The following is a 10,592-nucleotide window of genomic DNA, read 5'->3' on the forward strand; positions in this document are numbered from 1 at the left end:
TGTGCCTCAGTCACCTCATCTGTAAAATGGGGATTGAGACTGTGCGCCCCACCTGGGACAGGGACTGCGTCCAACCTGATTTGCTTGTATCCACCCCAGCACTTAGTACGGTGCCTGGCACATAGTAAATGCTTAACAAATATCATCATTATTATTATTATTTCATTCCTTAATCATGCTAGCTCCTGTCCCACAAGCACACCAAGCCCAGCTCCGGGGAGCCCACCCCCAGGCCCCAAACTGGCAAGTCTCAAACCTCAAACCTCGATTTTAGGGCCACTGTCTCGCCTCCTCCGAGCTTCAATTTCCCAGGGGTGGGCGTGGGCGACAGGTTCTGCCCCTCCTCCCGCCCCTCCGCCCCCCGTTAATATCAGGCGAAGAACCGGGCGCCTCCAGGCTGTGACTCACAGCTGCAGTGCTGGGACCGAGCTCACACGTGGGCACCAGGCTTCGTGGGCCTCCGGGAAGCGTGGGCTTTCCAGGGCCGAGGTCGGCGGGAGGGTCCGCACCCAGAGCGCCGGGACCCCACTGAACCCCTAAAACCTGCCAGGTGTTCAGGGGGCGGCAGGCAGGGAAGGGAGCCGGAAGCCTCTGCTGAGCGGGATGCGTGGGAGTGGGACCAACCACCTGCCCCGGGAACCGAGCAAACCCACCCCTCCTCCTCCTCCTTGTCCTCCCTCTTCTCTTCATCCCCGAACCCTGAATTAGAACCAGAGCCGGCGGGGGCAGGAGCGGGCGGGGCGGGGCGGGGCGGGGCGGGGGGCGAGGGGGAAGAACCAGAGCCCTCGAGCCCCCCGGCCCGGCTCAGAACAGGGACCAGTTTCTCCAAGAACCCGCTGCGGGGGCGACTGCGTTCCGCATCCCGGTCGCTAAGCAACAGCAAGAGATGAAGATGGGGGGTGGGGGGAGAAATAGGTTTGATCGACGGCGGATCTGGTCCAAGAATCGGGGCGCGGAAGGACGGAATAGGGGGAGGCGGACAGGGATCGGGGCAGGAGACGAAGGACCGAGACGGTGGGAGGGAGATGGAGCCTCTTGGGGTGGCAGGGGAGGCAGAGGGCGATTTAACTGGGGTTTAAGCCCGGCTAAGCCTGTGGGGAGAGCTCGGTCACCCGCCTCTGCCGCTCCCCCTGAGTCCTCCCCAGGCCGCCTCCCTCCCCGGCCGAAGGGGGTGGTGAGGCCCCCCCAGGCCGTCCAAGAGCCCCCACCCCCGCCCGGGGGGATCAGGGTGGGTCCGAAAGGCACTTTTTTTCCAGGGAAGCCCTTCAGCATCCGGGCCCGGCCCGCGGACCCTCCTCGTAATTTGTGCGGCCCGAGCCGGGGGGCCTGCGCTCCTCCCTTCCCCTCCTCGTGCGCGACAGGAGGGAGGCTGCGCCCGAGCCGGGCTAAAACCCAACCCGATTATCTTGTATCTACCCCAGCGCTTAGAACAGTGCCTGACACACAGTAAGCGCTTAACTTAGTACATAGTACACATAGTAAGCGCACGTGAAACAGATTGGCTTAGTGGCAAGAACACGGGCTTGGGAGTCAGAGGACGTGGGTTCTAATCCCAGATCCTCCACTTGTCTGCTGTGTGGTCTTAAGCGAGCCACTTAACTTCTCTGTGCCTCAGTTACTTCATCTGTAAAATGGGACAACCTGATTACCTTGTATCTCCCCCCAGCGCTTAAAAGGATGCTTGGCACAAAGTAAGCGCTTAACAAATACCATAACTATTATCATTATTACTAACAGATATTATTATTATTATTAATAAGGTGGTTGGGCGGAAGGGAACGCGGAGAAAATTATGGAGGGGCTACTTCAGGAGACTCAGCTGGGACCGGAATCCCCTCTGATCCAAAATTGGGGGGGGGGGGCCGGGGTCGCGATAGCGGGAGGTGGAGGGGCCGAATGTGGAGACAGGTCCACCATCCTGCCCAGACCACGACAGGCTGCGGTCCACGGCGTCTCCTCCTCCCTCCCACAGCCCCAAGGCCTCCAACGGAGGGACCCTCGGCCTTCTCTTCTCGGGATTGAATATCAGTCCTGAGGTCCGGAGCAGCGCGCACGTACCCCTCGGAGAAATTCCGGAGGGGCGCGAAGCGTTTTCTCCCAATTCGGAACGACCGCCGCGCGGCCCGAAGACGCTAATTCCACCTGCCCGTCCCTGGCTCAGTAAATACCACTGATTGATCAGTCCCTACGCCTTTCCCCTCTCCAGTCCATGCTTCACTCTTTTATCCCGAATCAATTTTCTGAAAAACCGTTCGGTCCACATCACTCCTCAAAAACCTCCAGCGGTTGCCCATCCAGCTCCGCATCGGCTGGCCGTCGGCTTTAATTCATTCATCCACCCAATCGCATTTATTAAGCGCTTACCGTGTGCAGAGCACTGTACAAAGCGCTGGGGAAAGTACGACACAACAATAAAGACATCCTATCAGCTCTCTGCCTCCTACCTCACCTCGCTGATCTCCTACTACAACCCAATCCGCCCTTTCTGCTCGTCTACCGCCTACCTTACTCTCTGCACCTCGATCTCGTCTACCCCTCTCCGGACCACGGGTCCACGTCCCGCCTCGGGCCAGGAACTCCCCCTCCCCCGGCATAGCCAACAGGTCACCCCTCTCCTCTCCTTCAAACCCCTCCTAAAATGGCGTTTCCTCCAAGAGGCCTTCCTTGACTAAGCACTCATTTCCCCTACCCGCCCTCCTCTATGCATCACCTAAGCACTCCGATACTCATCCCAGTCCCACACCACTTATGTAAATATCCTTATACTCTGCCATTTCCCCTATCTGTTATGTATATTAATATCTATCTCTCCCTTTAGACCATAAGTTCCTTGTGGTCAAGGATCGCGACTACCAGTTCTATCACATCACACTTTTCCAAGCGTTTAGTACCCTTCGAGCACTTGATATTCACCCCACCCTCAGCCCCACGGCACGTAAGTTCGTATCTGTAATTTATCGGCTGTCTAGACCCCCTTCTAGACCGTAAGCTCCCAGCGGGCAGGAATCGTGTCTACCTACTCTGCTGATTCGTCCTCTCCCCACCGCTTAGTACAGTGCTACACGGGAAGCGCTCGGTAAAGACCATCGATGGACGGACCTCGGTATCCCCTCTCTAAAGTGGACTCCCGGCCCCTCCCAGCTGAGTAAAGACAAGGGCAAAGTCACCTGCGAGAGTGGAAAGTCGAGGACAGGGAGCGCGTGGGTCACAGTTTCCTGTGGGGGTGGGGGGAGACGGATGAGTGAAAACGGGGGGCAAGGGAGGGCGAGGACTGAAGCGATACCGAAAAGTGAGAGAGTTGCTGACCTGGGGAAGCCCGTTGCCCTCCCCTCCAGGGACCCCTCCCTCTCCGACTCCCCCCAAATCACCTTCCCGACCTCGCCCCACCAGGCCTCAGGCTGGAAACGTCCTGCCCCTTCCCGTGAGCCTCCTCTGTTCCCCGCCCCCCCCCGAAAATCAACTCAAAAGTCAACGTCTTCAGACTTCCCCCTGGCCGCCCGGCTTCCCCTTCTTCTTCTCCTCTTCCTCCTCCTCCCCCTCCCCTCCCCCGCCTCTTACTCTGCTGCGGCCCCGGGCCAAGTTCCTCCCCCTCGACAGGCAGTTCCGGAGGGCGGGGGCCGGGAAAAACTCTACCAGCAGAGACGAAGCTCCCTTGGACCCGGAATTAGGAGTTCCCAGTAAGCGAGCACCTCCCTCAATCCCACACTCGACCATAAACTCTGTTGTCATTCTGTTTAAACTGCACCTGCCTTCCGGATTGGAGTGTAAACCTTCGGAGGGCAGATTCCACGTCTCTCGCGGCTGGTCGAACCCTCGCAAGTGTTTAGTACTGTGCTGGGCACCACCGCAGGGACTCAGTAAATACCACCGACGGAACGCCTGGCACATAGTGAGCGCTTAACAGATACCATGATGATTATTATAAATTCCCCAACTTTCTAACCTCATGTCCCCTGAAACACCTGTGCGGACCGACGCCAGTCCTAGGCTCTGTCGGGCGAACCGCCCGCCCCCCCCGCCCAACTCCCGGACCACCTAGCCGGGCCCTGCCCGTCCTGTCCGCACCCCCGACCCCGACACGGCGACGGGAAAAGGAGTTCAGAGTCCTGTTTCCATAACAACGGCCGGGGCGACCCCTCGAGCCGGACACCTCCTCGGCCCCTTCCTCTCGGGGCCACCGGTTCCTCCGTCCTTTGACAGGGGCCAGGCCCCAGTTGCCCCGGATGAGGACGCTATAGGCCGCAAAATTTGGGGCGGGGGGTGGCGAGAGGAGGGAGCTTCAGTCCCCCAGGAGGCCTCTGTTCGGGGCTCAACAGCTTCGGGAGATTCGGGAGATGTGTGTTGGTGAGAGAGAGAGAGAGAGTGCTTGTGTGTGTGTGTGTGTGTGTGTCTCTTTCTCTCTCCAGACCCTGTTTTCTGCTCCAGAGGCCCGGGGTCCTGCTCCACCGAACACCCCTGGGTCCACCCTTCCGCGGGACCCCAAAGCAGCAAACCCATGCTAACCTAGCAGGTGCGGACCCACCTGTAGGCGGTGACCCTGCGGCCCCGACTCCAGGACCGGCCGGCTTCACGCGAAAACTGTAGCTTTAACCGGAAAAGGACCCAGGGGCCCGGGTCAGAGGGCTGGGGTGGGGTGGGGGGGTGGGTCCCTCCGCGGGAAGAGGGGGACATACAGGACCTTTTCCAGGGGCCCTTGGACGTGGGTGGAGGCCCCAGAGCTGGGAGACACGACAGCTGGTCTCACCGGTCAGCCTTGCCAGACACCCGCCGGGCCCCCTCCGGCCCAGCTCTGCCCCCAAACGCCCTGACAGCAATTCAGTCCAAACCCCGATCCAGGTAACATCCCTCTCCTCCGGCAAATCTCTTCTTTTCGGAAGAGACAGAGATTCTCCCCCATTTCACGGAGAGAAATTGAGGCAGGGAGGACAGAAACCTTGCAGCCGGTGTCCAGCAGAGAGGCCGCCCTCTCCGGGTCGGGAATTTAGGAGTTCGTCTCCCCACCCCGCCCTTCCATTTTCGAGGGAGGCCCTAAGGAAACTGAGGCAGGTGGCCTGACCCCGGGGACTCGGTGACAGAGTGGAGGGGGTCGGGACCCAGGAGAGCCCCGGGCCCATCCTACTCCGCCCCCCGGACCCCTTTAAACGATCCCTGGAGTGGGCGGCCCTCTCGCACGTGGATGCGGTGGTGAGGGGCGAGCCCCGGGCAGCCCTCGGCATCGGCTCCGCCCGCCCTTCAGGCCGGGTGCGTTCCAGCCCCCAAGGGGGGCAGAGACGGGGGTGCGGATGGGGGCGGGGACCACCCTTCTCCCATATGTCCCCGTTCAGCGACATGCCCGCCAGGAGCCTCAGCCCGGGCCGTGCCCACGCACACCCTGGCACTCGGGGGCGGGCAGCGCCGGAGCCCGTGCAGCGCGACTTAACCCTCTGGGGTCTGCAGCCCCAGGTGCAGGGTTAAACCTCCCCCCGTGTCCCGTCCTCTCTCCGCGGGCCTCTCCCGTGGCGGGTGTGGAATAAGAAATCCGAGAGGCCGGTTGGGGACTTCGGGGGACGAGGGTTCAGAGCCGTTCAGGGGGATGGGGGTCTTCGGCTTAGCCGGCTCCCACGGGACCAGGGCGGGGGGGGGGGGGGGCGGGGTCCGGGGTCAAGACCCCGTTGCTGCCCAAAGCCAGGGAAGGAAGCTCCGTCTGTTGCCCCCGACACCCCGCTTGGCGACTTCCCCACCCCCCGGCCCTCGCCCCCAGCCCGACCCCATCCGGGCCCTGCCGCAACTTCCCCCCGCGCCGCCCGGGCCCGGCCCGGCCCGGCCCGGCCCGGCCCGGCCCTGCCCCGGGGGCGGTGACTCACCTGGACGAGCCTCCCCGGGTCCCCGGACGGACGGAGCCGGGGGTGGCGGCGCCGGGGAAGGGAGGGGCGGCCGCAGGGGGGGCGGGGGGAGCGGCCGCAGGGAAGAAGAAGGCCGGAGGGCTGCCCGCCAGCGGCCGCGCCGGGCGGGGGCAGGCGAGCTGTGGGGCCGGCAGGTTCCTGGCTCGTCGGCGGAGCCGAGCTGGTCTCCTCGCCACCTCCCCACTTTCTGTAACCCCGCCCCGCCGCGCCACTTCCTGAAAGGGCTGGGGGCGTGCGGGCGCCTCGGGGAGTGCTTGTGTGTGTCAGTGTGTGTGTTTTGGGGGGAGGGGGGGGTGTGAACGTGTGCAGGCCCGAGAACCTCTTTGAATTCCCCCTCGATTCCCTTAATTCTGGGAGTTCACACCGTTCACCGAGTGATTAGAGAAGCAGCGGGGCTCGGTGGAAAGAGCACGGGCATTGGAGTCAGAGGTCATGGGTTCTAATCCCGGCTCCGCCGCCTGTCCGCTGTGGGACTTTAGGCAAGTCACTCTTCTCGGTGCCTCGGTTTCCTCATCTGTAGAGAAATAGCGTGGCTCAGTGGAAAGAGCCCGGGCTTGGGAATCAGAGGACATGGGTTCTGGTTCCGGCTCTGCCGCTCGCCAGCTGTGTCACTTTGGGCAAGTCACTTCACTTCTCTGGCCCTCAGTGACCTCATCTGTAAAATGGGGATGAAGACTGTGAGCCCCTCGTGGGACGACCTGATCACCTTGTATTCCCCGCCCCCGGCGCTTAGAACAGTGCTTTGCACATAGTGAGTGCTTAACAAGTGTCATCATTACTAAAATGGGGATGAAGACTGTGAGCCTCACTTGGGGCCACCTGACTACCTCGGATCTACCCCAGCGCTTAGAACAGTGCTCAGCACAGAGTAAGCGCTTAACAAATACCGACATTATTATTATTATTACAGGGTGGCTGGGTGTCGGCGGGCACATGCCAGCGCTCGAATGAATGTGTGGGTCACACCGGGTTTGCACCGCGCAGTGGGCTGGGCGGCTGGACGGCACGAAACCGTCCAGGGACACCTTTCCTGCCCACCGGGAGCTTCCATTCTAATGGGGTGACACCCAGAAGCAGAGAAGCAGCGTGGCTTAGTGGAAAGAGCCCGGGCTTGGGAGTCAGAGGTCGTGGGTTCAGCTGTGTGACTTGGGACAAGTCACTTAACCTCTCTGGGCCTCAGTTCCCTCATCTGTAAAGTGGGGATTAAAACGGCGAGCCCCACGTGGGACAACCTAATTACACTGTATCTCCCCCAGCGCTTGGAACAGTGCTTGGCACATAGTAAGCGCTTAACAAATACCATGATTATTATAGGAGAGCACTTGCGGGAATTTAAAAACACGAGCGTAGAATTGAATAAATGTGGAAGCTGAGGAGAAGAGTCAAGAAAGTATACAAGTGCTACTCACAGGCACTATATTTGCCCGTGCCTGCGTGCGTGCATGTGTGTGACCGAATGTGCGTACGCATTTGAGAATGACTCACTCCGAACGGTAGCAGGCGGTGCCGGGAAAGTCCAAACGGGGAACCGAGACCGAGGGAAATTCGTTTCTGTCCGTGGTCCGTACCCCATTCCTCCCGTCTCTACCCGTGACTCGTACCCTTCTCCCTCCCTTCCCGTCTGAGGCTGTGTGGGGCTCTGGGCAAGTCACTTCACTTCTCTGTGCCTCCGTTCCCTCATCTGTGAGCCCCATGTGGGACAGGGATCGTGATCCGGACCCCCGCCCTCCCATTTCTGCCCATAACTCGTATCTCCTCGTCTCTGTTTCTAGACCGTAAGTTCGTGTGGGCTGGGAACATGCCAACCAACTCTGTTATACTATACCCTCCCAAACGCTTAGTACAGTGCTCTGCACCCAGTAAGCGTTCGATAAGTACTAGCGATGGATTGATTACCCGTGATCCGGACCCCACCCCCTTCATTTCTGCCCGTGACTCTGGCCATGTCCCCTCCTCTTAGCCCGTGACCCGACACTCCCTCGACTCTTAATAATGTTGGTATTTGTTAAGCGCTTACTATGTGCCGAGCACTGTTCTAAGCGCTGGGGTAGACACAGGGGAATCAGGTTGTCCCATGTGGGGCTCACAGTCTTCATCCCCATTTTACAGATGAGGGAACTGAGGCACAGAGAAGTTAAGTGACTTGCCCACAGTCACACAGCCGACAAGTGGCAGAGCTGGGATTCGAACTCATGAGCCCCGACTCCAAAGCCCGTACGCTTTCCACTCTTCTCCCTCTTACCCTTCTCCCCCTCAGCAGCGTTCTAGACAAGGGTCCTGGTGTCTTTCGTGCTTCCCTCGGTGTTTCCGACTGTAAAATGGGATTATCAGTCAATCAATCGGATTTATAGAGCATTTACTGGGTGCAGAACACCGTACTAAGCGCTTGGAAGAATACGATATAACAGAGCTGGTAGACAATTTCCCTGCCCACAAAGAGTTTAGAGTCTAAATTAGCCCATTCCGGAGGGCAGGGGGCCAGTCAGAGCCGGGACTACCATAAAGTGAAGGGATCCCCAAATCAGTGTGTCCCCTCCCACACCCAGGAGTCTCACAGGAGCAGGTGAACAACGCCCCTCACATACACACACACACACACACACACACTCACTCACACACACACACTCACACACAGCGCCAGCCCCACCCCATCCCCACATAGGCCAGATAGGAATTATACCCGGGCACCACACTGCTGCAGGAGAAATAAAATGAGGTACCGATCCCAGCGTTTGATTCCGCAATGAGGGCGACACCCCCGGCCCCCTCGGGGGGTCGGGGGCTCCTGCGGGGGTGGGGGCCTTGTTCTTCCCGTACTGATCAACCCCGATGAACAGCCCCAGGCCAAGGGGGAACAGGGCCCCGGGCAGCCCCATCACTCTCGAGCCCCTTCAGGGCCCAGATTCGGCTCCTCCATCCCCCGCCCTTTGCCGGTCCCACCGGAGGGGTGTAAAGCAGGTAGAGGGGAGGTCGGAGGCCTGGGGGTCCAGAGCGGGGCGAAGGACTGGACGGAACCTGGCGTCCGGGTGGAGGAGGGCGGTGCGGGACACGCGGGCGGAGCCTCCGGGTCCAGGAAGAGAGGGGGGAAGATGCTGCCACCTTGTGGTCACTGCTGAGATGGGCGCCGTTCCTGTCCACGCGATCTTGGAGCCTGGGGAGCCACCCCCCCACCCCGGATCCCAGCTAAATAATAATAATCTTGGTATCTGTTAAGCGCTTACTATGTGCAGAGCACTGTTCTAAGCGCTGGGGTAGACACCGGGGAATCAGGTTGTCCCACGTGGGGCTCACGGTCTTCATCCCCATTTTACAGATGAGGGAACTGAGGCACAGAGAAGTGAAGTGACTTGCCCACCGTCACCCAGCTAAGTGGCAGAGCCGGGATTCGAACCCATGACTTCTGACTCCAAAGCCCGTGCTCTTTCCACTGAGCCACGCTGGTGAAACCTTAGCCCTCCCCCCCCCCTTCGCCCCCCCCCAACGACGCCCAGCTGCTATATGGGCCAGATTTCAGAGGGGGAGAAATGTTGGGTGCAACTTGGGTCAGAGATTTCGCCCTAAGAAGGGATCTAGCTTCCTGCCGGGTCTGACCACTCGGGGGAGACCCAAGGTGCAAATGGGGGTGGGGGGGAGGTGAGGCGGGAGGAATGAACGCCCCACGGGGATCCCCAGGGTAACCCTTACCATTAACTCTACTGGACGAGGGTGTGGTTAGAGGAGAAGCAGCACGGCAAAGTGCATAGAGCACGGGCCTGGGAGTCAGACGGTCTTGGGTTCTAATCTTAACTCTGTCGCTCGTTTGCTTTGTGGCTTTGGGCAATTCTCTGTGCCTCACTTCCCTCTTCTGTGAGCCCCACGTGGGACAGGGATTGCGTCCCACCCGATCTGCTCGTATCCACCTCAGCATTTAGTACAGTGGCTGGCTCATAGTAAGAGTTTAACGAATACCAGTTATTATTATTATCATTGATTGACTGGCCTGAGACCCCACCCAAGAACACTCCCCCTGCGGAGATGTGCACGGATGTGGGGGGGAGGGGGGCAGACACCTCTTTCCCTCCCCCCACCTAGTACTAGGTTTAAAGTCCATTCTCGACCCAGTCAGCACCAACCAGAACAGACCCAAAGCCTCGAGGTTCGGATTGAACGGGGTCAGGGGCCAAGCCTCTCCGGGTGGCCCGGGCAGGACGGTCCTCTGGGGATGCATTATTATTATTTTTGCGATTATGCAGCTGGGAGAGAACCCGCCCCAGGCCTAGTGGCTCCAGACTCGGGGGTGGGGGGAGGGAGGAGCAGGGTTCCGTTGGGGGGCGGCATCGGGGTCGAGGTGGGACGCGGGCCCGGAAAGCGGCTGCCTCTCCCCCCTGCAGTCTGACGGCCTTGGGGGGTCCAGCCCGGACCTTCCCTCGGCCCGGGACCAAGTGGGGGTTCTTCGAGCGGGAGTAGGAGGCCCGGGCGGCCGTAGAGACTAGGCTGGAGGCGGGACGGGGTCGGGAGGGAGTCCCACTGCCTTGGGACAGAGAGAGGAGACGGGGCGAGCTCTCCAGCCCCCGGCCCGGAGCAGGCCAGGAAGCGGGCGCTTCCAGGCGGGCCAGAGAAGGGCGGGACGGGACCGGGGAGGGGCCTGGGGGACCAGCAAGCCCGCCGATTGGCCGGTCCCCCCCTCCTCCCACCCCCACCCCCACCCCCACCCCCCCGTCTCTCAGGGCC

The 10,592-nt window shown here is 60.6% G+C and overlaps 1 protein-coding gene across 2 annotated transcripts in view; it reads right to left on the minus strand.

The window, feature by feature from the left end:
• Window positions 1-6,043, minus strand: part of PTK2B (protein tyrosine kinase 2 beta) — a 40,093-nt gene extending 34,050 nt beyond the window's left edge. For both annotated transcript variants that reach the window (XM_029052685.2, XM_029052684.2), the window contains exon 1: window positions 5,844-6,043. The gene's annotated coding sequence lies outside the window, so the exon portion shown is untranslated. The remainder of the gene's footprint in view (window positions 1-5,843) is intronic.
• Between the last annotated feature and the right edge of the window lie 4,549 nt (window positions 6,044-10,592).

Source organism: Ornithorhynchus anatinus, chromosome X2, assembly GCF_004115215.2.
Source record: "Ornithorhynchus anatinus isolate Pmale09 chromosome X2, mOrnAna1.pri.v4, whole genome shotgun sequence".
Classification (NCBI taxonomy): Eukaryota; Metazoa; Chordata; class Mammalia; order Monotremata; family Ornithorhynchidae; genus Ornithorhynchus; species Ornithorhynchus anatinus.